Raw genomic sequence first — 27,127 nt, forward strand, 5'->3', positions numbered from 1 at the left:
ATAGGGTGTCTAGCTTGATCTGACACCGAATGAGAGCTTTTGGAGTGACAGGTCCGCTCTTTTGTCAGTATTCAACTGCGCACCAGGGAACCTAACATTGTCTTCTGAAATGCGTTACGTATACACGACGAAATGCTCCGGCTCTGATTTTATTGGATACATATGAGAAAAACATCCTAAAGTAGGATTTTCAACTGAGTTTGACCAGTTTATTCGACGTTTATTGGGAATTTTTCGTTCAGTGCGCAAAGATTTCTTGGACATGTGCCCTCCACATGGCTAGCCAAAGTTGCTAATTCGACAGAAGAAATGGACATTCTAAAACAAAACAATGATTTATTCTGGAACTAGGACTCCTTGCACAACATTCTGATGGAAGATCAACAAAAGTAAGAGAATATTTATGATGTTATTTCGTATTTTTGTGGAATATGTTGGCTCCAACAAGGCGGAGAATAGGTGAGCGCTGTCTCACAATATTGCATGCTGTATGTTGTACTAAAGTTATTTTTTTTAAATCTAACACATCGGTTGCATTAAGAACCAGTGTATCTTTCATTTGCTGCACAACATGTATTTTTTAGTAAAGTTTATGATGAGTTTTTTGGTTAGATTACGTAAAATTGCTCCGGACAATTTGGTGCATCATGCCTACTTATTCACAATGTAAAACCAGGATTAGTAGCTCTAAATATGCACATTTTCAAACAAAACATAAATGTATTGTATAACATGATGTTATAAGACTGTCATCTGATGAAGTTGTCCAAAGGTTAGTGATTCATTTTATCTCTATTTCTGGGTTTTGTGAAAGCTATGTTGGCGGTGAATAAATGGCGTTGTGCGTTTGGCTATTGTGGTGAGCTAATATAAATATATATTGTGTTTTCGCCGTAAAACATTTTAAAAATCGGAAATGATGGCTGGATTCACAAGATGTTTATCTTTCATTTGCTGTATTGGACTTGTGATTTCATGAAATTATGTTATATGATATCCCTGTCGCGTTAGGCTAGGCTATGCTAGTCAGCTTTTTTGATGAGGAGGATCCCGGATCCGGGAGGGTGACTCGTTAGAGGTTAACCTAGAGACCGATAAGCATGACCGGTCAAATGTATTTTGGGCGGCTAACCGATTAACATCCCTAGTCAGGAACACAAATCTGCTAGTAGCTACTGTATGGCAGACAGCATCTCTCCGGTTGTCAATCGACTGACCTTGAAGATGGGAAGATGAGGGGCAAGTGCCGCATTTTATTATGACACATTTTGGAATAATGGGTATAGGCCTAGCAGTTCAGTGGTTTGAACTGACCACACATAGGCTTAATCCTTAATACTTACAGACTGGTTTGGCATTCCAAGATGTAACCAGACAACAGAAGAAAAACACACCTAGCCTTGACTATAGGTGCCAGGTTGTACATATTTTGTGTGTTAGCTGTACATTCAGGTAACTGCCAAAATAAAGGAAACACCAACAAAGTGCCTTAATAGTGCATTAGGCCACCACGACCGGGAATAGCTTCAATGCTCTTTGGCAAAGATTCTATGAATGTCTGGAACTCTATTTGAGGGATGCGACAAAATTATTGCGCAATAAATTCTATAATTTGGTGTTTTGTTGATGCCAAAACCGGACACCATCGTGCGCAAATTGATTTTGTCCCCCCCACAAACGCAATCACGAAACGCAGGTTGAAATATCAAAACAAACTCTGAACCAATTATAACAGTGACAATGCGCCGACAGAGATGGTCGCTTTGCGTTCTTAGGAAACTATGCAGTATTTTGTAATTTTATGTATTATTTCTTAAACTGTTACCCCAGGAAATCTTAAGTCTTATTACATACAGCCGGGAGGAACTATTGGATATAAGAGCAACTTCAACTTATCAACATTACGACCAGGAATACGACTTTCCCGAAGCGGATCCTCTGCTTGGACCACCACAATGGATCGGATCCCAGTAGGCGACCCAAAACAACGGCGCCGCAGAAGGGACAGACGGAGCGGTCTTCTGGTCAGGCTCCGTAGATGGGCTCACCGCTCCCGAGTATACTACTACTACTACTACCAATGTCTAGTCTCTTGACAACAAGGTCGACAAAATTCGAGCAAGGGTTGCCTTCCAGAGAGACAGAGACTGTAACATTCTCTGTTTCACGGAAACATGGCTCACTCGGGATACGTTAGAGTCGGTACAGTCACCCGGTTTGTTCACGCATTGCACCGACAGAAACAAACATCTCTCTGGTAAGAAGAAGGGTGGGGGTGTATGCCTTATGATTAACGAGTTGTGGTGTGATCATAACATACAGGAACTCAAGTCTTTTTGTTCACCTGACCTAGAATTCCTTACAATCAAAGCCGACCGCATTATCTACCAAGAGAATTCTCTTCGATTATAATCACAGCCATGTATACCCCCCCAAGCAGACACCTCGACGGCCCTGAAAGAACTTCATTGGACTCTATGTAAACCACATATCCTGAGGCTGCATTTATTGTAGCTGGGGATTTTAACAAAGCTAATCTGAAAACAAGGCTCCTTAAATTTTATCAGCATATCGAATGCGCGAGCCGGGCTGGCAGCACTCTGGATCATTGCTACTCTAACTTCCGCAACGCATACAAAGCCCTTCCTCACCCTGCTTTTGGCAAATCTGACCACGACTCCATTTTGTTGCTCCCAGCCTATAGACGGAAACTAAAACAGGAAACGCCCGTGCTCAGGTCTGTTCAACGCTGGTACGACCAATCTGATTCCACACTTCAAGATTGCTTCAATCACGTGGACTGGAATATGTTCCGGATAGCCTCAGACAACAACATTGATGTATACGCATTCGCGCAAAACTGAAAGCACGAACCACTGCTTTTAATCATGGCAAGGCGACCGGAAACATGACCGAATACAAACAGTGTAGCTATTCCCTCCGCAAGGCAATCAAACAAGCTAAGCGTCAGAATAGAGACAAAGTATAGTCGCAATTCAATGGCTCAGACACGAGACGTATGTGGCAGGGTCTACAGTCAATCACGGATTACAAAAAGAAAGCCAGCCCCTACGAGGACACCGATGTCTTGCTCCCAGACAAACTAAACAACTTCTTTGCTCGCTTTGAGGACAATACAGTGCCACTGAACGCTACCAAAACCTGCGGGCTCTCCTTGTTTATGGACATATTCAATCAATCCCTATCCCAGTCTGCTGTTCCCACATGCTTCAAGAGGGCCACCATTGTTCCTGTTCCCAAGAAAGCTAAGGTACCTGAGCTAAACGACTATCGCCCCGTAGCACTCACTTCCGTCATTATGAAGTGCTTTGAAAGACTAGTCAAGGATCATATCAACACCACCCTACCGGACACCCTAGATCCACTCCAATTTGCTTACCACCCCAATAGGTCCACAGATGACGCAATCACAATCACACTGCCCTAACCCATCTGGACAAGAGGAATACCTACAGTGGGGAGAACAAGTATTTGATACACTGCCGATTTTGCAGGTTTTCCTACTTACAAAGCATGTAGAGGTCTGTAATTTTTATCATAGGTACACTTCAACTGTGAGAGACGGAATCTAAAACAAAAATCCAGAAAATCACATTGTATGATTTTTAAGTAATTCCTTTGCATTTTATTGCATGACATAAGTATTTGATACATCAGAAAAGCATAACTTAATATTTGGTACAGAAACCTTTGTTTGCAATTACAGAGATCATACGTTTCCTGTAGTTCTTGACCAGGTTTGCACACACTGCAGCAGGGATTTTGGCCCACTCCTCCATACAGACCTTCTCCAGATCCTTCAGGTTTCGGGGCTGTCGCTGGGCAATACGGAATTTCAGCTCCCTCCAAAGATTTTCTATTGGATTCAGGTCTGGAGACTGGCTAGACCACTCCAGGACCTTGAGATGCTTCTTACGGAGCCACTCCTTAGTTGCCCTGGCTGTGTGTTTCGGGTCGTTGTCATGCTGGAAGACCCAGCCACGACCCATCTTCAATGCTCTTACTGAGGGAAGGAGGTTGTTGGCCAAGATCTCGCGATACATGGCCCCATCCATCCTCCCCTCAATACGGTGCAGTCGTCCTGTCCCCTTTGCAGAAAAGCAGCCCCAAAGAATAATGTTTCCACCTCCATGCTTCACGTTTGGGATGGGTTCTTGGGGTTGTACTCATCCTTCTTCTTCCTCCAAACACAGCGAGTGGAGTTTAGACCAAAAAGCTCTATTTTTGTCTCATCAGACCACATGACCTTCTCCCATTCCTCCTCTGGATCATCCAGATGGTCATTGGCAAACTTCAGACGGGCCTGGACATGCGCTGGCTTGAGCAGGGGGACCTTGCGTGCGCTGCAGGATTTTAATCCATGACGGCGTAGTGTGTTACTAATGGTTTTCTTTGAGACTGTGGTCCCAGCTCTCTTCAGGTCATTGACCAGGTCCTGCCGTGTAGTTCTGGGCTGATCCCTCACCTTCCTCATGATCATTGATGCCCCACGAGGTGATATCTTGCATGGAGCCCCAGACCGAGGGTGATTGACCGTCATCTTGAACTTCTTCCATTTTCTAATAATTGCGCCAACAGTTGTTGCCTTCTCACCAAGCTGCTTGCCTATTGTCCCGTAGCCCATCCCAGCCTTGTGCAGGTCTACAATTTTATCCCTGATGTCCTTACACAGCTCTCTGGTCTTGGCCATTGTGGAGAGGTTGGAGTCTGTTTGATTGAGCGTGTGGACAGGTGTCTTTTATACAGGTAACGAGTTCAAACAGGTGCAGTTAATACAGGTAATGAGTGGAGAACAGGAGGGCTTCTTAAAGAAAAACTAACAGGTCTGTGAGAGCCGGAATTCTTACTGGTTGGTAGGTGATCAAATACTTATGTCATGCAATAAAATGCAAATTAATTACTTAAAAATCATACAATGTGATTTTCTGGATTTTTGTTTTAGATTCCGTCTCTCACAGTTGAAGTGTACCTATGATGAAAATTACAGACCTCTACATGCTTTGTAAGTAGGAAAACCTGCAAAATCGGCAGTGTATCAAATACTTGTTCTCCCCACTGTATGTAAGAATGCTGTTTATCGACTACAGCTCAGCATTTAACACTATAGTACCCTCCAAACTCGTCATTAAGCTTGAGACCCCGGGTCTCGACCCCGCCCTGTGCAACTGGGTCCTGGACTTCCTGACGGGCCACCCCCAGGTGGTGAGGGTAGGAAATAACATCTCCATCCGCTGATCCTCAACACTGGGGCCCCACAAGGGTGCGTTCTCAGCCCTCTCCTGTACTCCCTGTTCACCCATGACTGTGTGGCCATGCACGCATACAACTCAATCATCAAGTTTGCAGACGACACTACAGTGGTAGGCTTGATTACCAACAACGACGAGACGGCCAACAGGGAGGAGGTGAGGGCCCTCGGAGTGTGGTGTCAGGAAAATAACCTCACACTCAACGTCAACAAAACAAAGGAAATGATCGTGGACTTCAGGAAACAGCAGAGGGAGTACCCCCCTATCCACATCGACGGGACAGTAGTGGAGAAGGTGGAAAGTTAAGTTCCTCGGCGTACACATCACGGACAAACTGAAATGGTCCACCCACACAGACAGTGTGGTGAAGAAGGCGCAACAGCGCCTCTTCAACCTCAGGAGGCTGAAGAAATTCAGCTTGTCACCAAAAACACTCAAACTTTTACAGATGCACAATCGAGAGCATCCTGTCGGGCTGTATCACTGCCTGGTACGGCAACTGCTCCGCCCACAACCGTAAGTGTAGAAAAGGCCCATGGAGTTGGTGGAATAATCCTTTAATTCATGGCCACTTACTCAGCTGGGCCAGGGGCGCTTTAATTAGGTCAGGTGGCAAAGACCGACAGATCTCATCCACATAAAAGGAGGAAAACGGCATCGCCTGATCTCGCTGCTTTCTCTTCCTTAACTCCGTCTGCTCCAGAAGTTCTGTGCGTCCATGAATCCACGTAAGTCCACCGACTCTGTTACCTTTCATCTGAACTATCTGTTGCGATCGGGAGAGTGGGCCATCAGTTATTGTTTATAGTTATTATCGCGGAGCACGGCTTGGAGCGCACGCTTCAAACATATGGTGTAATGTGAATTGTCAATGATCGCGGCCATACGGATCCTCATAGGCCAATTATGCAATCGATATGGTTAATATGTAATTAAATTAATTACATGTACACATGAAGACAATTGAAAGGGTGAAATGAGAAACATCATTGTTTGCTAACTGATCGACTTTGATATCAAACTAAAGGGGATTATAGATTGAATGACCATTCACTGTTTGTATTTATTTCATGATTATGATAAATAGTTAAGAGCCCAAATGACTCACGGGTGATTACTATTGACTTCTTAATGAACTGGATTGTTGAATTCCCTAATTATGTTAATAATGAATGATTGTTATGATTTGATCTTTGTGATTATAAATTTGATTGGATAGATGTTTTTGTTTCCTTTGTTATGCAGCCAGACTACTCAGTAAATATACCACTTTATGGTTAAAGGAATTCCTGCCTCAGTCTCATCCATTCCTCTGTCACCTGACACGTGACCACCTGTTCACCTTCACTGTCAGTCATCCTACCTGTCCAGCTACCCACACAGATTCCACTAATCTTTCAGTAAGGCTCTCCAGAGGGTAGTGAGGTCTGCACAACGCATCACCGGGGTCAAACTACCTGCCCTCCAGGACACCTACACCACCCGATGTCACAGGAAGGCCAAAAAGATCATCAAGGAAAACAACCACCCGAGCCACTGCCTGTTCACCCCGCTATCATCCAGAAGGCGAGGTCAGTACAGGTGCATCAAAGCTGGGACAGAGAGACTGAAAAACAGCTTCTATCTCAAGGCCATCAGACTGTTAAACAGCCATCACTAACATTGAGTGGCTGCTGCCAACATACTGATTCAATCTCTAGCCACTTTAATAATAAAAAATTGGATGTAATAAATATATCACTAGTCACTTTAAAACAATGCCACTTTATATAATGTTTACATACCCTACATTACTCATCTCATATGTATACTGTACTCTATACCATCTACTGCATCTTGCCTATGCCGCACGGCCATCGCTTTTCCATGTATTCATATGTACATATTCTTATTCATTCCTTTACATTTGTGTGTATAAGGTAGTTGTTGGGAAATTGTTAGATTACTTGTTAGATATTACTGCACGGTCGGAACTAGAAGCACAAGCATTTCGCTACACTCGCATTAACATCTGCTAACCATGTGTATGTGACCAATAAAATTTGATTAGATTAATTTGGGGACAGGTTGAAAAGCATTAAACATTTATGGCAATTTAGCTAGCTAGCTTGCAGTTGGTAGCTAATTTGTCCTATTTAGCTAGCTAGCTTGCTGTTGCTAGCTAATTTGTCCCTGGACAAACATTGAGTTATTTTACCTTAAATGCACAAGGTCCTCTACTCTGACAATTAATCGACACATAAAACGTTCAACCGAATCGTTTCTAGTCATCTCTCCTCCTTCCAGGCTTCTTTTTCTTCATATTGCGATTGGAAACTAACTTTCATAATAAGGTGTATTACCACAACCGACCTCAGTTCATCTTTCCATCACCCACCTGGGTATATGTTCCTAAAAACCAATGAGAAGATGGCACGTGGGTATACGTTTCTAAAAACCAATGAGGAGATGGGAGAGGCAGGACTTGCATTGCGTTCTGCGTCACAAATAGAATCAACTTATATTTTAGCGCCTGGCAACGCAGACATTCGTTGGCGCGCGCGAGCAGTGTGGGTGCAATGACTGAATAACATGCATGTGTACATTTATTTTGCAATGCACGCGACAAGTCCGGTTTGGGCATTGCTAACGCGCGCTAATGTGACTAGAATGACGTAAGTAACATCAACATTCCAGGACATAGACATGTCTTATGTGCAGAAAGCTTACATTCTTGTTAATCTAACTGCGCTGTCCAATTTACAGTAGATATTACAGTGACAAAAATACCATGCTATTGAGGAGAGTGCACAACAAACTTTTATCACGGCACTTGGTTTGATACATTCACCTCTGATGTACTTAAATTCAGTAATCTTGCTCTGATTTGTCATCCTGAGGGTCCCAGAGATAAAATGTAGCATAGTTTTATTTGATAAAATATATTTTTATATTCAAATGTAGGAACTGAGTTCTAAAGTTTGAACCCCTGCTGTTTCTGGCCCCACACCCACCCCACCATCTAGATATGTGAAGGTTTGTGTCGTTTCTGTAGGGAAGCAAATTTTCCATCATGTATGACCTTCCTGGGAGTGTGTAAACTCAATGTTTTATTACCATATAATTTTTGTATGTTCTCTATAGTTATGTACTTGAAAATATATAAATTGACCAATTCGGCACATTTGGGCAGACTTGATAAAAAAGATTTGTGTGCAGTATTGCTATGCTTCACTGGATCAGTCTGAAACTGCACATACACTGCTGCCATCTAGTGGCCAAGATCGAAATAGCGCCTAAACGGCAATATTATATTATGGCCTCTCTCTTGCATTTCAAAGATTATAATAAAAAATAAAACATGTTTTTGTTTGCATTATCTTTTTCCAGATCTAATGTGTTATATTGTCCTACATTAATTTCACATTTCCACAAACTTCAGTGTTTCCTTTCAAATGGTATCAAGAATATGCATGTCCTGAGCTACAGGCAGTTAGATTTGGGTATGTAATTTTAGGCTACATTTTTTAAAAAGGGTACGATTCTTAAACCCCCTATGCTCCTTTGAGACCGCTCGTTCCAATAACAGATCTCTTCTTCTCGCCATGGTAGCCAAATAATGGGCAATTGGGAATTTTTATACATGAACCTAGGCATGATGGTATGTAAATTGCTTAATTAACCCAGTAACCATACCTGTGTGTCACCCTCAACCACTACCTCTATAAGGAGAGAAGATCCCAGTTGCTTTCTTAAAGTCACACCACTCTTCAGTCTGAGTGATGATTCAGGAGAAAAAGTTGGACACAAAAGTAGACCGGCACAAATTGGGAAACTCACCAACTCGCCTTAAGTCCTGTTTAAAAGTGAGGACTTGAAATATATTGGGTTCAACATCCTCTGTGAACATATGGTAGCAATTTGCTCGAGTAGACTCCCTGACTCTGTTTGAAGGTCTGACGGCGGAGTGCGCAAACTCAGTCTCAGTGTTTTTTTCCCCTCAAACAAAAACAAAAGAGAACATATAAGCCACCGATCAGTTCATTGTCTTCTCATCTTTTATACATGTTTAAACTGTGAACTAAGATGGTGACTTAATGACAAGGAGATACCTCTTTTTATAAAAAAATAAATAAAAATGTCCCCCGCCCAAAAATAACCCATTCTAGATGTTCTCTCATGGTGGGAGTCACTCCACCCATGGAAAACTCAGATATGTAAACCTCTGGGAGCATGTGCAATCAGGTCCTTTCCTGCTCTTATTCCTCCAGTTATTAATCACATCAGCAGACAGCTCCAATGACCCAATCTGTGCCTGCAATTAAGAGCCGGGTAACCACCCGCTGATTGGCCAGCTCTGTCTGCCGGGAGAGGTCAGGGTTTAATCTCCTCAGAGGGGGAGGGGTATAATCAGGTTGTGTGGTAATCACCGGTGCCCTCCGCAGAGAAACAAACATTTGTTAGGTTAAAGAAAAAGGCTCGGAGAAGGAATCCAAACAGAGATGCATTTACCAACCAAGCATGTGACCACAACACATCTTGCACAAATTACACACCGTATGGGGTTGAACATGTATCATCACAAGTATAATCTAAAGCAGGAGTGATCCCTCTGATTCACTGTAACAGCCAGAGAGAGCAGCCTTACCTCACTGGGGGATCCATGGTGCGGGGGCATGTTGAGGAAGCTTGTAGAGAGACCAGCGTTGGTGCAGGGGGTCATACAGATCCATAGGGATAGAGAACATATTGATGCTGGAGACAGAAATCCAGCATGGCACCATGGAGACCTGAGCAGGAGAGAGTGTGAGCCTCAAGTTAGTCACGCACCAAGCAAATGGGACGTTGTAAATGAACCGAAGCGTGTCAACGACAGTTCGGGAAGGACTGCATATCACCAGTCTTGATATGTCTGCATGAAAATAAAAACTTTTGATTTAGCCAAACATATCCATTTTATTTCTGCCCTAAAATTTTGCGCACAAACCCTATAGTCAAATAAAGCAGGCCGAGGGGGTTGCTGGGCAACCTAAGCTGTGCGGAGGTATCAGATAACGGGGCAGGAGCCGCGGCACAGCGCTGCAGACAGACTGTCACCGGGGCCCAGAGCCCAGGGACCCAGCCGCAGTACACTACGACCTACACTGATGGAAAGACATTACACATTACTGCAGCCCACAACTAACATCTTCCAACTTTAAAAGTCATTAGCAGAGCCGGAACAGTGTGTGTGTGTGTGTGTGTGTGTGTGTGTGTAATTACCGCCAATTCAGCATCACCGTCTCAGAGAGACAAAGGCAAGTTCAAACAGGAATATAAAGAGCTGAAGCTCTTAGATAGAGGGCTTATCAAAGTGTGATTTCTGTGTCTGACAAATTAATGCTGGATACTCATACATTGACTCACTTGTGTGATTAATAATAACAAAAATGAAATATGTAACTTTTTGGGCAACACAACCAAATTCATTAGAAATCTGCATTATAGATCTGTCACTTATTGAAAACAAGTCTAAGAAGCAAGCGGTAGATCCGTTCTATGTGCCTTATTTCTATGCCTCGCGGTTTCAAGTTTTGTTTTTGTGTCTTTTACATTTGGTTTTGTACACCAGCTTTAAAACAGCTGAAAATACAATATTTTTGGTTATGGAAAATATATTTCCCAGCGGTTTAGATGGTACAATGATTCTCTACACTACTTGATTGTTGTCACAACTGAAATTTGGCAAACTACAAGAATTTTAGCAACCAGGAAATGGCGGAGGGATTTCTTCATAGTGGATCTTTAGGTTTAGTCTTTCAAAACAGCTTTAGGCCTTGCCTACATGAGCCTGAAAACATACTAGGGGCAAAGAGTGTCAGTCACTTCCCTGTACAATACCAGGGAATCCTCATTTAGCTCAGTTTTAGACATTTCAACACAGATACCCCAACAGCAGATTTGGACACACAAACATCTGATTTTTAGACCCGAGGGATGTGCTATTCCAGGGGGTGGGAGAGGAGGTTGTCCATGGTGTACCCATAAAGCCTCCTTTGAGTGGGCAACTGCGGGCCAAAAGCCCCTGCTGTGGCAGGGAGATAAGTGGAGCAGCATGGTCTGGATGTGGCCCAGCAGCCTGAGAGCCAGGCACTGCTCTCAGCACCAACACAGGGGCTATTCTTCCACATTGGAGAGCTCCTTGTGACTCAAAGGGCCTTTTAGTCCATGAGCCAGATCCCCAAATTTGGGCCATCGGGCTCACTTGGGCCAACGATGTCTAAGTAATTTTTTTGTCCCTCGAGTTGGAAAATGTGTGATAGCACTACATCAATGGTAGCATTCTCTGCGCTACTTTTCCATCCCTCCATCCATCTCATAGGGTTCAGTATACAACAAGCTATTGCTCACATCAATAATATATTATTGGAAAGCTTAGATTCACAGCTATCAGACACATTTCTGGAATGTTCAAGTCAACAGAACCTTGACCTCTAGCGTACATAACTCATATTTACAAAAGTATGTGGACACCCCTTGAAATTAGTGGATTTGGCTTTTTCAGCCACACCCGTTGCTGACAGGTTCATAAAATTGAGCACAGAGCCATGCAATCTCCATAGACAAACATTAGCAGTACACAGACCTTACTGAAGAGCGCCGTGACATTCAACGAGGCACCGTCATAGGATGTTACCTTTCCAACAAGTCAGTTCGTCAAATTTCTGCCCTGCTAGAGCTGCCCCGGTCAACTGGGAGAGCTGTTGTGAAGTGGAAACATCTAGGAGCAACAACGCTCAGCCGGGAAGTGGTAGGCCACACAAGCTCAAGAACAGGTCCGCCGAGTGCTGAAGCATGTAAAAATTGTCTTTCAATTAAATGGGTTTCCATGGCCGAGCAGCCACACACAAGCCTAAGCGCACCATGCGCAATGCCAAGCGTCGGCTGGAGTGGTGTAAAGTTCGCCGCCATTGGACAAGCGTCCTCTGAAGCGGTGAATCACGCTTCACCATCTGGCAGTCCGACGGAACGAATCTGGGTTTGGCGAATGCCAGGAGAACGCTACCTTCCCCAATGCATAGTGCTAACTGTAAAGTTTGGTGGAGGAGGAATAATGGTTTGGGGCTGTTTTTCATGGTTCGGGTTAGGCCCCGTAGTTCAAGTGAAGGGAAATCTTAACCCTACAGCATACAATGACATTCTAGACAATTCTGTGCTCCCAACTTTGTGGCAACAGTTTGGGGAAGGATCTTTCCGGTTTCAGCATGACAATGATCCCGTGGACAAAGCGAGGTCCATACAGAAATGGTTTGTCGAGATCGGTGTGGAAGAACTTGACTGGCCTGCACAGAGCCCTGACCTCAACCCCATCAAACACTGATGAATTGGAACACCGACTACGAGCCAGGCCTAATGCACCAACATCATCACCCGACCTCACTAATGCTCGTGGCTGAATGGAAGCAAGTCCCTGCAGCAATGTTCCAACATCTAGTGGAAAGCCTTCCCAGAAGAGTGGAGGCTGTTATAGCTGCAAAGGGGTGACCAACTCTTTATTAATGCCCATGATTTTGGAATGAGATGTTCGACAAGCAGGTGTCCACATGCACTACATGACCTAAAGTATCAGAATTATCTGTATAAGTTGCTTAGGAAAAGGAAACCCCTGATACATTTTAACCTTTGACAAGTGGATCTGGAAATGTCACTGAAAGCACACCAGCTACAACTCTTGTTTAAAAATAACCCACATTGTGCCATTGACGTTAGAATGTTGGAAGCTTAGTCATAGAATTCCATGTGGTGGGGCAGTTTTTGGATTGTAACTTTGGTGATAAAGGCACCACATTTGACACTCACAGCTAGAACAGGGTTTTAAAAAGATTTGTAGATACAGGGCCATCACAGGATCCGCATATGCACAGGAGTTATTATTAAGGCTATGGGAGTGGTTATAGACCTACAGTCAGTGCCTAGATTTCAGTTTCCATTTAACCGATCTAAACGGCAGCTTACAGTTCCCTTGTAGTCCCCATCTTGTGACTGTGGAATTTGTATAGCGCCTCACAATCGCACATAACATAACACTGCTATCATCCTCTTTTACCACTTCACCAAATCATTTTTGGGCCCTCCCTTTATGTTCAACTCTCCATTTCGTAGTCATTCTCTTAATGAAATAAAGTTCGACATTGTCCTTCTTGCCTCCGTGGGTTTTTCTGCCCATTTCCAAAAGAGATTGGCGGGTAAGCTATTTGGTGCGAGTACAGTTAGGCCCTCAAGCTTACACACAAATGCCAGAAAGCCTAAAATAATGAAAGACAAAACCTCTATATAGCCTATAGATATAAACTACACAAGAATGAAACCTTTATTCAACCCCACACAATATTTAATGACCCTAAACCCACCTGCCCCGTAGATATAACCGCAGGGACTGCGGGTTATAAGTTAACCTGCTCATCACTAACATAGGCCTTCAAGAAAATCCCTGTGAGACATCGTCAGCCCAAGTGAGCCCAACCGACGACCCCCCTGGCTCATGGACTATATATTAGCCAGAGACATCAAAGTGAGTTTACATTCAGCGACAAACTCTTTTGCAGGGAAAAGAAATGCACTACATCAAAAATAAATCTTAATTCCTGCAAGTGGGAAACTTTTCTGCTGGTGTAAAGGCATTTGAGGGCCTTATAGCCAAGTCAAAGTGACCTTGTAAAAGGACATAACTGCAGTAGGCATTCCATGCACCAACTATTTTTAGGCTGAATGACAAGAAAATAGCCATTTGAAAGTGCTAGAGTGGTTACTATGAGCAAATACAAAACAAATCGAAGAAAATATATGAACACACAGTGAGCACGTTCATGACAGTGAAAGGGAGTAGAGGGAGATCAGCTGTGCTCATCTGTTTACAATACTGCCTCAGAGTGTCTACTCACCAGGCCAAGGTCACTCAAGGGTGAAGCCAATAATTGGCAACTAACTGCGCTGGCTATTTATAAAGTCCTGAGAGCATGCAGGAATATATTCTGAGGTTGCGAGCTGTCACAGTACAGGGGCATGGCCTTATCTTGGCCAGGTCGCAGTTGCAAATGAGAACTTGTTCTCAACTAGCCTACCTGGTTAAATAAAGGTGAAAAAAAAATAAAAAAAATAAAAATAAAAATAAAATGGCTTCGGGGAGATATATTTTGAGTAAAAGCAACAATGCAGAGAGAAATAAAGGAAGCGTGTTAAAAGAGAGGATGAAAGTACTAGACTTCTTGTAGTTCTACTCAAGTTTCAAAGCGGTCAGACAAATGGGCTCATGTTTTAAGTTGGAGAGTTAGCCTATCGCATACTGTGATCTGCAAAACAGACTGAAGGTGGATGGACAGACCACTCTAATTCGATATCGGTTGTGAAAAGGGAAAAGCATCGAGTGCCTTGTGAGGATTTTGCATAATAAAGTTACAACACCAGGTGTCAGTGAGGTGTTCAACTTTACTGTCTGACGGGAGTTGTGTAACCAGTTTTTGGAAGAGAACTATGTCAACCATGAGAGAACACCGCGTCCCAAAAGAACGCAGAGAAGATGGGCACTGCGTTCATCCACCTCTGGCCTGCTCGCCTCCCTACCTCTGAGGAAGTACAGTTCCCGCTCAGCCCAGTCAAAACTGTTCGCTGCTCTGGCACCCCAATGGTGGAACAAACTCCCTCACGACGCCAGGTCAGCGGAGTCAATCACCACCTTCCGGAGACACCTGAAACCCCACCTCTTTAAGGAATACCTAGGATAGGATAAAGTAATCCTTCTAACCCCCCCCCCCCCTTAAAAGAGTTAGATGCACTATTGTAAAGTGGTTGTTCCACTGGATATCATAAGGTGAATGCACCAATTTGTAAGTCGCTCTGGATAAGAGCGTCTGCTAAATGACTTAAATGTAAATGTAAATGTAAGATCCCTGCGGCACTGAAAAAACTAAAGTCAACAAAAAAGGAAAAGAAACATTACTGGGCTGATATGTGTGAGCTTGTGTATGTGACATAGGCTTGAAAAAGGAAGTGGAAGGCAAGCATTTGGCGAATCCATCGCTGAAGTTAATTCCGTCGGCTTTAGCAAAACTAACAGAGTGGCACGAGAGCAGAGGGAAATGTGTCGAGGCTTGGAGGAGCGACTAATGCCATCAAAGTGAACGATCAGCCATAGCTAATTGAAATTAAAGACCATAGAGGGGGAGGGGCTTCAGTCCGTTCACAGGGCCCGTTCTGTGGGAATGTGCACGGGCCTTGTGCTACCCTCACAAGGGCCAACACCAGATTTCCCCCTTCGCACTCAGCAACTCCAGTCCGAATGCCTCCTTACAGGAAAAACAGCCTACTGTCAACTAGATACCTTTTCATGAAGCTCTAACCTATATCTTACATCTGCTGTTTGGCTTTTAATAATACATTTGCTGAGTTAACAAGTAGATCTGTTGCTAGCTAGCTGGAGCAAATAGCTTTATGACTAGATACCATTTCATTCCGGCACAGCTAGCAGTTTATTCCAAGTAATCAAGGCAGGACCCACTAAATTCATCCATACTGACAAATAAGAAATGGCGCATTATCCCTGTTAATAGTTGGAGTAGGATGATTGAAGAGTACCCTGCCTCAGACTGGCAGGATGTTCATTTTCTAGCTGCCAAACTACATTCCTTTGCTGTGCCGATTTATTTTTTATTTATTCTTGGCCCTCACTTTTGTCTCACATGATCTCTTCAGCTCTCCAGTGTCCTGCTCCCAGAGATCAACCAAGTGCTATTCACTCACCTGTGAGGAGAACCATCCTACTGCAGTTTGAACAAGCCCTGCCGGAGTTCTGATTGGTTCCAAGTTTAGTAGTTCAGCATATTTGCCTGAGCAGACAGTGTTGAAATATACTTATGGGAAAATGTGCAAGAATTTAAGGTGCAAACAAATGTTATAGTCATCATAAGAATGTTTTACGGTCATACACAAAAAAACATCTCCCTCGAACAGGGATCGAGCAACTACACGTTTTTCGTTTTTGGCCCACGTCCTAATTAGTTTTGAACTAGCTTACATTTTCTTGCTCCTTTATCCGTTTTTATCCAACTTAATGTGTCATATTTTAAGACTGAGGTATTCTGATTGGAGATGTGTCTTGGAGTCGTCTTCCCACTGCATTGGGCTCCCAAGTGGCTCAGCAGTTTAAGGCACTGCATCTCAGTGCCCGAGGCGTCACTACAGACCCTGGTTCGATTCCAGGCTGTATCACAACCGGCCATGATTGGGAGTAACATATGGCCCTGCATCGTCCGGGTTAGGGTTTGGCCATCATTGTAAATAAGAATTTGTTCTTAAATTACTTGCCTAGTTAATAAAGTTTTTTGTTTTAAATAAAAAATGTATGTAGGTTACCATCCATTATTGCTCAGGTGAAGAAAATATAATTTATGCAAAAAGGATACCACTGCTCTTATCTTAATAATGCTCCCAACATTAAATTATTCTCATAGTTGTGAGCATACCAGTTAACATGGACTAGGCTACTACCTGATGAATAGCATGGCAAATATTAATGGATGGCACACAGCCAAACAGGTCAAACGGAAAAACGAATGACAGCCAGCTGTCATTTGAAAATGAAGCTGTGAAAATGCTGGCCTATTGTAAACTTACTTAAAACTGTTGAGGCCAGGGGTTCCGCTAGCGGAACTCCTCCCACATTCCACTGAAAAGGCAGAGAGGCAAATTCAAAAAAAACATTTTTTAAAAATATTTAACTTTCACACATTAACAAGTCCAATACAGCATATGAAAGGCAGACATCTTGTGAATCTAACCAACATGTCCGATTTTTAAAATGTTTTACAGGGAAGACAAAATATGTAAATCTATTAGCTAACCACCTTAGAAAGTGGTGTCTTTTGCTAACACCAATCAGTTTTTACGTCCATCACCAGCTATCACTAATTCGACCAAATGAAGATATATATAGCCACTAACCAAGAAACAACTTCATAAGATGACAGTCTGATAACATATTTATTGTATAGCATTTTTTTTGTTGTTGAAAAATGTGTATATTTATGGTATAAATCATAAATTACATTTCAGCTACAATCAGAAAGCAGCCATAACATTTACAGACACCAACATCAAATACCTAATTACTCCTCATAAAACATTTCTGAGAAATACATACTGTGCAGCAATTGAAAAACAGGATTCTTGTGATTCCAGACAATATTTCCGATTTATTAAATGTTTTACATCGAAAACTAAATGTAGCGCTAAATTAGCATAGCCACGCCAGACAGACACACTTGGGCGCGCGCGACCAGTTGACATGCACGACAGATATATGAAATAACATTATAAATTTGGTCTTACTTTGGCTGATCTTTCATCAGAATGTTGATCAAGTTGTCCTTAGTCCAGAAGAGTCGTTCAATCCCTTCAGAATGGCAACTTTCCATCTTCATTTAGCAGGGGTACTCGTCGAGTGGCACGGAACTCTCCAACGTAAACAAAATAAACATTACGGAACACGGCAAAACTCCCGAAAAAATTCAAATAATCTGATTAAACTATATTGAAAAAACATACATTACGATGACATGGTCTCATTTATCAAATCAAATCCGAGCTGGAGATAGTTCACATCCGAAACGGCAGCAAAACAAAACATGATATCTCTCCCAAGTCGCACGCTTCTGACTTCCTGAAATTGACGGTCACGTCAAAGAAATAGGTCTTATTTCACGTCAAAACAAGATAAACGCATGATTTCTCCTCTGACGTCCTCTAGACACCCAGAGGAAGGCGTACGAGGTGTGTTTCGGGTCATAAGTGGCATGACCATGTATAGGCAGAGCGTTGAAGCGAGCATAAACATCTTGCATTTTACTTCCTGGTCGGGGAAAGTGCTGCCAAAGGACTTGTGTTCCACTCAGAGAAAAAATTAAAACGGTTTTAGAAACTTGAGACTCTTTTCTATCCAATACTATTAACAATATGCATATTGTAAGAGCAGAAATTGATTAAAAGGCCGTTTGAAAATTTGCGCATATTTTCCAGTTTTTCCAATTCGCCCCCTATAGCCCAAACAGGTTAATCCATAAAAAAACAAACTTGCCAGCCTATCCTAAATCTTATAAAACAAGGGCCTAGGTTATGTACTGCAGTGGTTCATGACATAGCAATTAAAATACTTGTGTGCATTTAACCTTTATCAAATAGGGGTAGAACAAAGAAACAATAATAAGAACAAAGAAAGAAGAGGCTAGCGTGGGTGCATGCTTTTGTTCCAGCCAAGCAGTAACACTGATTCAACTAATCAAAATATTTGACTTGGCAGTAGGCCCGTTGGGGGAGGGGAGGGGGGGGTCAAGTTGTTGGGGATTTTCTGGGAATTACTGGCTCCGGTTTTTCACTGCTGTAGTAATGGCAGCTGCTGTAGACTACAGGCACAGATAGAACAAGGAGCAAGTTATACAAATCTTTGCAATGGGTGCATCAAAAGTAATTAACCGAGAAAAAGAAAAGAAAAAAGTCAGGTCTTCTGTTTTTACGGCAATTTTTCTACTCGCCAAAGCTTGCTGCCAAAGAGCTTGCCAAGTCTATGTATATAATGTATCAAATAAATATGTTATTTCAAAACATTAAACAGTCAGCAATGCTTTATAACTATAATAAAGCTAACATTAGCTAGCTAATGAGAAGCTGATATCTGCTGGATGCTTTCACATTTAGCTCGTCTGGGATTGTTGCTGTTAACTAGCACATGGACACATGGCTGTTAGCTAGCACATGGCAGTAACCTACTGCAGTAGTCAGACATGACACGAATTACCAACATAGTTGGATCTAGGGCAGACCCCAGTCTGTTTTTACATCCATTGAGAATGACAATAGTTCCTCAACGTAGCCCATTTGATCATCTTTCTAGCTGTCTTTCGATAACCACTCAGCGTGAAAGGTCGGCGGGGTTTAGGGGTTATGCTCGGATCCGGTGGAAACGTCATCAAATAGGCCTACCTGATTACATCTTACCCTTGCGCAAATAGCCTACAGCACTGTCTGTCTGGAGCTCACTGGCGGAAATATATTTTATACAATGTTGCAAGTTTGCTAGCATGAGGTTCAGGCCTGACCCAAGTTAATACAACGTTTCAAGGTCCTTGCAGACAGGCCATGCGTACCCAATGTGATTTATACTACATTTATTTTAAAAACCAGGATATTTTCCACCTGCAGGCTGCAATATTTTTATTTGTTGGCTTTAAGTAGGCTATTTTTATATAGTAGACAATATGCATTACTATTACAATTTCGATTAACCACAATGATTTTGAGATAGGAAGACTATTATAAATTAAACTATTCCTCGAAAATGTGCATATAAAAATCATAACTGGCAAGCAGATCGGTAGAAGCAGTAAGAAATTGGCACTCCAAATGGAAAAGGTTGCCGACCCCTATTGTAGCCTATTAGGATCATAACAGCAGAATCTGCGAAGGCCAGCAGCAGTGGGAGGAAGATTTTTCTTCTTCTTGTTAGGCTATCTTTCCCTGAAATATTTGTATAACGTCACAAACCCTGCTGCTGACGTTATTCGGTGGCAATTGCATTGGCATATGTTCTTTAGAGAGAGGACGCCGTAATGAGAGAAAGAACGTAGCCTAAGCTACTGAAAATAGACCGTTTACAAGATTACATCATGACAGGAGCATTTGATTTTTCTTAAAGAGATGGAGTCCAGTCAGGGTACTTTAGGAAACTTTCTGAATGGACAAATAGGCCTATAGAGAGAATGAGCGAACTCACACACACGTCAATCAAAGCCACCAGCGCATGTCAGAGAAGAGCAAATATTTATTATCCTTTCCTTAAATATTTAAAAACCTTACTGCATCTGAGCTCCTAGAGTGTGCGGCTCTTCTTTGTCAAGCGTTCTACTCCGCTAGCCAGCACCTCGCCTAAACAGGTGTGCGTTTCTTTCACCTCCAGAAAAACCGAGGCCTACCTTAGGTTTTCCAAAAGTAGGATTTACCGTATTACCGGCTTAGTACACAAGGGACGCCAAACCCCCCCACAAAAAAGCCTGTTGGACGTCTATTATCAGAATGCTAACAAAATTAGCTGTAGTAATAGCAAATGTCCCTGGAGGCTGCTAAATAAATATGCTAATGAACACAAATGAAAATAAACAAATTGCAAAAACAGGCAATCCAGCTCATAAAGTTAAACATTTTGGTGAGTTTGGCCTTTTACAAGCGATTGTGAACGAGAGACATTGTGCAAATGAACAAAGTTGACGCATGCTTGTCTGAAGGAAGAACAGTTCTGCTCTGGAGCAGCATGTGTACACGCTGTGTCTGTGTGGAGTCTGGAGTCGCTAGGGCAACAGGCCTGCCTGCGCTGCTTGACGAGGGGGAGGAGCAGACGGGCCGAGAACAAAGGAGAAAAAAACCCACAAGGAAACCAAGACAGCAGTGGCAGAGAACTCATCCTAAGGGCGTTGCCTTCTCAAACACAGCAGAAAGCTAAAACACAAAATAAACATCTTGTAGATCTAAAATGCTTCTTATTGTCATTTCTGCTCGGCATCAGACAAATTTCGTGCTTCAGTTGCACTTCTCCACTTGGATGAGAATTCACGAACGAGCATTCAGCTATCTGACTGATGTGTAGTTACTTTTCTTGGTGTAGCAGTAAGCTTCATATTGTGACAGGTGAAATGAAGAATGAGACCTGCTTTATCTCCTAATGTATTACACAAGTTGACTTCAGGCATTTACTTTCAAAATAGCTGCAATGTATTGAAAAACTATCCTGTGGCTATTTCCAAATACCCCGGTATACCACCCAAGCCTAGAATTGACAAGGAAAGTATGAAGGGTACAGCTATGCTATAGTATAAAGAGGAAATTGACAATCATTAAGATACATGCAACATGTCCATAGCCTATTTATCAGCAACGCCCATTACCAAGGGGGAGAGCGCTGGAAAGATTTTTCAAATAGTGTGAGGAGCCATAATAAATTTGAATGGATGTAAAAATATATATATCCATCTTTGTTGAATTACTGTGTGAGGTGAAGACAAAATTACTGAAAAGCTCAGCTTATTAGTGGTGGTGAGTTAAGACAATAAAATTAAATTAAAAATTAAAAAGCCAAATGGGCACTTCCCTACATTTGACATTTACGAGAAGCAGGCCAGGTACTTATGCGTGCTCAGCGTGAGCACGCAGGCTCCATCAGCATTAACAGGACAGAGAAACCAGACACATGTTCATTGCTCACATGAAGCGTGTAAATGGTATGAAATAAACCAAAATGTGTTTCTCACAAGTGTTGCAGGTTGTGAACTCTGCAAACAGCATTTCCTCTCCGAAAATGAGGACAGCAAATTACTAATTAATACATGCAAACAGAAATTAATGTAACCAAATGACAGGAATTAACAGTAAATTGCCTGTTTTATAAACGATAAGCTACCTACCACATGAATATTCATAAAATTGCATTACGGGCCGACACTGTACAGCCTAGGACAGGGGTTACCAAACTTTTTTACTGCTCCCCCCTATTCCAGCATTGGGGAAACTGACTTACCCAGTTAAATAAAAAGGTGAAATTATATACAGTGGGGCAAAAAAGTATTTAGTCAGCCACCAAATGTGCAAGTTCTCCCACTTAAAAAGATGAGGCCTGTAATTTTCATCATAGGTACACTTCAACTATGACAGACAAAATTAGAAGAAAAAAATTCCAGAAAATCACACATTGTAGTGAATTAATAAAAAAAAAAAAATATGAATTCATTTGCAAATTATGGTGGAAAATAAGTATTTGGTCAATAACAAAAGTTTCTCAATACTTTGTTATATACCCTTTGTTGGCAATGACAGAGGTCAAACGTTTTCTGTAAGTCTTCACAAGGTTCACACACTGTTGCTGGTATTTTGGCCCATTCCTCCATGCAGATCTCCTCTAGAGCAGTGATGTTTTGGGGCTGTTGCTGGGCAACACGGACTTTCAACTCCCTCCAAAGATTTTCTATGGGGTTGAGATCTGGAGACTGGCTAGGCCACTCCAGGACCTTGAAATACTTCTTACGAAGCCACTCCTTCGTTGCCCGGGCGGTGTGTTTGGGATCATTGTCATGCTGAAAGACCCAGCCACGTTTAATCTTCAATGCCCTTGCTGATGGAAGGAAGTTCACTCAATCTCACGATACATGGCCCCATTCATTCTTTCCTTTACACGGATCAGTCGTCCTGGTCCCTTTGCAGAAAAACAGCCCCAAAGCATGATGTTTCCACCCCCATGCTTTACAGTGGGTATGGTGTTCTTTGGATGCAACTCAGCATTCTTTGTCCTCCAAACACGACGAGTTGAGTTTTTACCAAAAAGTTATATTTTGGTTTCATCTGACCATATGACATTCTCCCAATCTTCTTCTGGATCATCCAAATGCTCTCTAGCAACCTTCAGACGGGCCTGGACATGTACTGGCTTAACCAGGGGGACACGTCTGGCACTGCAGGATTTGAGTCCCTGGCGGCGTAGTGTGTTACTGATGGTAGGCTTTGTTACTTTGGTCCCAGCTCTCTGCAGGTCATTCACTAGGTCCCCCCGTGTGGTTCTGGGATTTTTGCTCACCGTTCTTGTGATCATTTTGACCCCACGGGGTGAGATCTTGCGTGGAGCCCCAGATCGAGGGAGATTATCAGTGGTCTTGTATGTCTTCCATTTCCTAATAATTGCTCCCACAGTTGATTTCTTCAAACCAAGCTGCTTACCTATTGCAGATTCAGTCTTCCCAGCCTGGTGCAGGTCTACAATTTTGTTTCTGGTGTCCTTTGACAGCTCTTTGGTCTTGGCCATAGTGGAGTTTGGAGTGTGACTGTTTGAGGTTGTGGACAGGTGTCTTTTATACTGATAACAAGTTCAAACAGGTGCCATTAATACAGGTAACGAGTGGAGGACAGAGGAGCCTCTTAAAGAAGAAGTTACAGGTCTGTGAGAGCCAGAAATCTTGCTTGTTTGTAGGTGACCAAATACTTATTTTCCACCATAATTTGCAAATAAATTCATTAAAAATCCTACAATGTGATTTTCTGGATTTTTTTCTCATTTTATCTGTCATAGTTGAAGTGTACCTATGATGAAAATTACAGGCCTCTCATCTTTTTAAGTGGGAGAACTTGCACAATTGGTGGCTGACTAAATACTTTTTTGCCCCACTGTGTATATATATATATACAGTGGGGAGAACAAGTATTTGATACACTGCCGATTTTGCAGGTTTTCCTACTTACAAAGCATGTAGAGGTCTGTAATTTTTATCATAGGTACACTTCAACTGTGAGAGACGGAATCTAAAACAAAAATCCAGAAAATCACATTGTATGATTTTTAAGTAATTAATTTGCATTTTATTGCATGACATAAGTATTTGATACATCAGAAAAGCAGAACTGAATATTTGGTACAGAAACCTTAGTTTGCAATTACAGAGATCATACGTTTCCTGTAGTTCTTGACCAGGTTTGCACACACTGCAGCAGGGATTTTGGCCCACTCCTCCATACAGACCTTCTCCAGATCCTTCAGGTTTCGGGGCTGTCGCTGGGCAATACGGAATTTCAGCTCCCTCCAAAGATTTTCTATTGGATTCAGGTCTGGAGACTGGCTAGACCACTCCAGGACCTTGAGATGCTTCTTACGGAGCCACTCCTTAGTTGCCCTGGCTGTGTGTTTCGGGTCGTTGTCATGCTGGAAGACCCAGCCACGACCCATCTTCAATGCTCTTACTGAGGGAAGGAGGTTGTTGGCCAAGATCTCGCGATACATGGCCCCATCCATCCTCCCCTCAATACGGTGCAGTCGTCCTGTCCCCTTTGCAGAAAAGCAGCCCCAAAGAATGATGTTTCCACCTCCATGCTTCACGTTTGGGATGGGTTCTTGGGGTTGTACTCATCCTTCTTCTTCCTCCAAACACAGCGAGTGGAGTTTAGACCAAAAAGTTATATTTTTGTCTCATCAGACCACATGACCTTCTCCCATTCCTCCTCTGGATCATCCAGATGGTCATTGGCAAACTTCAGACGGGCCTGGACATGCGCTGACTTGAGCAGGGGGACCTTGCGTGCGCTGCAGGATTTTAATCCATGACGGCGTAGTGTGTTACTAATGGTTTTCTTTGAGACTGTGGTCCCAGCTCTCTTCAGGTCATTGACCAGGTCCTGCCGTGTAGTTCTGGGCTGATCCCTCACCTTCCTCATGATCATTGATGCCCCACGAGGTGAGATCTTGCATGGAGCCCCAGACCGAGGGTGATTGACCATCATCTTGAACTTCTTCTATTTTCTTCTATTTTCTAATAATTGCGCCAACAGTTGTTGCCTTCTCACCAAGCTGCTTGCCTATTGTCCTGTAGCCCATCCCAGCCTTGTGCAGGTCTACAATTTTATCCTTGATGTCCTTACACAGCTCTCTGGTCTTGGCCATTGTGGAGAGGTTGGAGTCTGTTTGATTGAGTGTGTGGACAGGTGTCTTTTATACAGGTAACGAGTTCAAACAGGTGCAGTTAATACAGGTAATGAGTGGAGAACAGGAGGGCTTCTTAAAGAAAAACTAACAGGTCTGTGAGAGCCGGAATTCTTACTGGTTGGTAGGTGATCAAATACTTATGTCATGCAATAAAATGCAAATGAATTACTTAAAAATCATACAATGTGATTTTCTGGATTTTTGTTTTAGATTCCGTCTCTCACAGTTGAAGTGTACCTATGATAAAAATTACAGACCTCTACATGCTTTGTAAGTAGGAAAACCTGCAAAATCGGCAGTGTATCAAATACTTGTTCTCCCCACTGTATATATATTTTTTAAAATAAACAGTCCCCCTATTAGGTATAGTTTATCTATATGAAAATAGTATTTTTTTTTAACAATCCAAAAATGAATGTAGGCCTATTTAAGGACGGTGTTGACAGTTATTTTATTTTCACAATTGTCTTCATCCATAACCGGCAGTTACCCGATTATTCTAGTGGTCAGAGCGTTGGGCCAGTAACCGATCGAATCCCCGAGCTGACAAGGTAAAAATCTGTCTTTCTGCCCCTGAGCAAGGCAGTTAACCCACTGTTCCCCTCTCTGATTCAGAGGGGTTGGGTTAAATGCGGAAGACACATTTCAGTTGTGTAACTGACTAGGTATCCCCTTTCCGTTTTATTCGATTACTGTCACAGCCCTAACATATTTTATTCTCAACAGAGGTACGCTACAACAGGACTTTCTCTTGGTTTGCACCATCTCTATTGCAAAAAGACCATTTGCCTTAGACCGGATATAAGATTTCCCAGATTTCCCCCAAAACAAATGTCCCAACCCAGAAACGAGAGAAAGGCCCGTTGGTACCCACATCGGCCACCCCTGCTCTAAAGGATGGAAGACTCACTAAAAAAGCCATTCTGCAAAAGTATGGTCAAATCCAGGTGGGAAACGGATGACAGGGTTAGTTTACAGGGGTTAGGAAAGGGAGCCATACTAAACTTCAAAAGATTAAATCACACAACTCAGGCAAAAGGATTACCCAAAAATAAAATGCAAACCCTCCAAGAGAAAGAATGATGAACACTATAAACTTGATCTCCTTTCCTTTATCTGGGTAATCCAGTATTTACAATCATGGCACAGTTTGAAAAAGAAAGTGCAACATAGGAAAAACTGCATCATATCATAGGCATTAACTGCTTATCAACTTTTCTTCTTTACAAAGACAAAACAAGACAATAAAAAGATTCAGAAAACACCCCTCTAGTTTTCTGAATCTTCCAGCATGTGAATTCTCCAGGAATGCCATCCTTTTAGTTGCCTTCAACATTTAACACACAAAAACAGCATTCTTTCACAGAAGCATTAAGGTCTCCATCATACAATGCTTGTTTTTATAAATCACATTGCTCAAAATAATAACATTTTCTTCGTTTACAAATAAAGGATTTCCCAATATAAAACTACGTAAACAAACTCCCTGGCCTTTTCCACTTTATCCATTAAAAGATACAAAATCATTTCAGTTACCATCCACACAATCTCTGTCCCTCCCTCTGTTCATATTAGCGTGAGCTCTTCTAAATTATTCACTCGGATGGCTCAGTGTATTTAAAGAAAGATCAATACCATTAAAGGACAACTGAAGCTTGCATGGTAAATATCATCAAGGCCAGTCATTCTTAAACCAATTGTGTAGAACAAACCTATACCATGCCACTAACCTCTTCACTGCATGTCAATGAAAGGGTGTTGAATCGAAATGGATGGAAGACAAACGTTTGCACACCTGAAGCCTTCAAAGTCAATCACTATTCAACAAGTGCAGAGAAGATGTAAACATTTGAAGACTCGATAAATGGCTTCTCGCACACTGTGTGTATATATTGGAAAAACAAAAATGGGCTATTCCTTTACAGGCAATATGTTGAATTAGGGCTGGGTGATATCGTTGTTTAAGGTATACCGGTACGGATCCACAAACAGGTATGGATTTTTACGATACTGCCTACAATGTTGATACAATGCAAAAAAAAAAAATAGAAATTGGATTACTTCACTAGCTAGGTTTCCATCCAATTGGCGACATATTCTCATGTGAATATTCTAAAATCTGCATAAAACCTAAAACGCACATTTTCCCACCAGAGATGTTTCCACCAACTGACATGTTGCCGATAAAAGGCTGTGCGTGATGCCGTAGTGCACATCAAAATAGTTTTGCAGTTCAATTCCCATGTACCAAAAAAAAAAAAAAGAGTTATTAAATGGGTTTCTATTGCATTTAACTCTACTGATGGTTTGCACCAAAAAATGATTGCTTTATATAGCGCAC

The 27,127-nt window shown here is 42.3% G+C and overlaps 1 protein-coding gene across 5 annotated transcripts in view; it reads right to left on the bottom strand.

The window, feature by feature from the left end:
• Positions 1 to 27,127, bottom strand: part of bmpr1aa (bone morphogenetic protein receptor, type IAa) — a 71,577-nt gene that overhangs the window by 37,805 nt on the left and 6,645 nt on the right. For 2 of the 5 annotated variants that reach the window (XM_071380517.1, XM_071380512.1), the window contains exon 2: positions 9,898 to 10,039. The gene's annotated coding sequence lies outside the window, so the exon portion shown is untranslated. Of the gene's footprint in view, positions 1 to 9,897; positions 10,040 to 17,612; positions 18,321 to 27,127 lie in introns of those variants that run through there. The other 3 variants (XM_071380515.1, XM_071380514.1, XM_071380513.1) reach the window with 3 other exon arrangements.

This window comes from Salvelinus alpinus, chromosome 32 (assembly GCF_045679555.1).
Source record: "Salvelinus alpinus chromosome 32, SLU_Salpinus.1, whole genome shotgun sequence".
NCBI classification, from domain to species: Eukaryota; Metazoa; Chordata; class Actinopteri; order Salmoniformes; family Salmonidae; genus Salvelinus; species Salvelinus alpinus.